The sequence below is a fragment of the Panulirus ornatus genome, chromosome 30 (genome assembly GCF_036320965.1).
Source record: "Panulirus ornatus isolate Po-2019 chromosome 30, ASM3632096v1, whole genome shotgun sequence".
NCBI lineage: Eukaryota > Metazoa > Arthropoda > Malacostraca > Decapoda > Palinuridae > Panulirus > Panulirus ornatus.
Window position 1 is genome coordinate 17,405,106 of NC_092253.1, and position 2,314 is coordinate 17,407,419.

Genomic DNA, 2,314 nt, shown 5'->3' on the forward strand with positions numbered 1-2,314 from the left:
CTTTCATTTACAAATTTTATCAACAATAAACTTATCTAATATGCATAGACCATCACTAATATTAAGATTATAATTCTTTGCGTATTTCATAATAGAAGAGTCAATGATATTTCTCGTGGTAATAGACTTAGAGTTAATAACTGAGATGGCGTTACTCCAGTCAATACAATGATCATAGTTTTCAACGTGATCAAACAGGGCATTTGATTTTTGTCTTGTTCTTATACTATATTCATGTTGCGTAAGTCTAATATACAACTAAATAAAGATTCCTGGTGTGCATTAGGCTATGGGTTAAGTTTTGTGTGCTCTAACAGGGAAGCCAGCTGTGTTGATGTCGCAAAGTCTTTTTGTAATTTAGAGAAATACAGATATAATTTCGTCATTAGTTAAATTACTGTAAGGATTTAGTGTATGCCACTCTGTCAAAACCAGTGGAGCCTAATTGCCCAAAATGATTTATGAGAGCTATTAACACCTTAAAAAAAGACAGGGATATACATATTACTAAAGCAGATAAGGCTAACACTGTTGTGATTTTAGACAAAAGTAACTATTTAACTAAAATGAATGATCTTTAAAATGATGACACAACATATCAAACTCAGTAAAAATCCCTTAGAAGCAGTTAATTCCCATTTCAATAAAGAACTGAAGTTGTTGTTGAAAGGTAATGGTTCTCTTATCAAAAGTTTGTCATCTTTGTCCCCTTCATTGCCATATATGGACGGATTTATCAAAACATGTAAAAAGAATTTTCCAGCAAGACCTATAGTGAGTTCAGTAGGCTCCATCACATATAAATTGTCAAAATGGTTAGTTTCTTTATTAAGCTCTTTAGTGGTTAAGGTATCAAATTCTAATATCATGAACAATGTAGATTTGTTCAACAAGATTAACAATATCAATGTTAATTTTCATTTCAAATTAGTTAGCTTTGATGTTTCCTCACTTTTCACTAAAGTTCCAGTTGATGACCTTTTAGAATATCTATTTGAAGTCTTGGATGATATTCATTTACCTGTTTCAAAGTCTGTTTTCATTGAACTGATAAAATTGTGTATAAAGGACTGTGTATTTCAATTCAATGGATATTACTATGCTTAAAAATTTGGTATGGCAAAGGGTAACCCTCTTTCACCTGTGCGAAGTAATATTTATATGGATTTTTTTAAACAAAATTAGTAAAGGATATCTTACCTTCTAATGCAATTTGGTTTAAGTATGTAGATGATGTTCTTCGTGTTTGGCCAAAAAATGAGAATTTACAAATATTTCTCCCCTTACTTAACAATTTAGTACTTTCCATCAAATTTACTGTAGAAAATATAAATAATGGTATGTTACTATTCTTAGATTGCATGATCCATAGGCAAGGAAAAAAGTTTAAGTTTAGCATATACAGAAAACCTACCAATGTATGCTCATATATCCAATACATCTCATCTCAACATGACGGAGTTAAATTTTCATCGTTTCAATCTATGTTCCTTAGGGCATTACGTATTTGCAGTCCAGAGTTTATTGATGATGAGCTTGAGAAGATATATTCTATTGGATCTAAGTTAAAGTACCCAAGATCTTTCATTGATAAATCCCTTAAGTTAGCAAAGAAATCATTTTATAGAGTTGAGCCCAAACCTCGCACTAACACCATGAATCTTTTAGTTCTCCCTTTTAATAATAATTTTACTTTACTTCCCATGTTGCTTAAATCCTTTAATGTAAATGTTGCCTTGTGCAACAATAATACTGTAAAGAATATCTTAATCAGGAACTCACCAGATAAATTCTCTTGGATGCATCTATAAAGTGCCTTGTGGAAATTGTGATAAATTTTATGTTGGACAGACTGGTAAGGATCTTTCTGTTAGACTTCAGCAACATAAATATAGAATAAGAACAGGACAAGAATCAAATGCCTTGTTTAATCACGTTAAAAACTACGATCATTGTACTGATTGGAGCAATGCCATCTCTGTTATTAACTCTACCTCTATTACCACGAGATATATCATTGAATCTTCTATTATAAAATACACAAAGACTTATAATCTTAATATGAGTGACGGTCTATACAAATTACAAAACTTTATTGTTGATAAAATTTGTAAAATAAGTTTATGAATTCTCGTTATCTGTCTTGGACAATCGCATGTTTACCAAATGGCGTCCTAGCTTCGTCTCTTCGATGTATATCAACTGACTTTTATATTTCTCTGCTGTGTCTCCCCTGATGATGTGATTATTACACGAAAGTGCACTTGGGAACTTATCGTGTTTCAGTTTCCCCGTGGACTCATAGGAATAACTT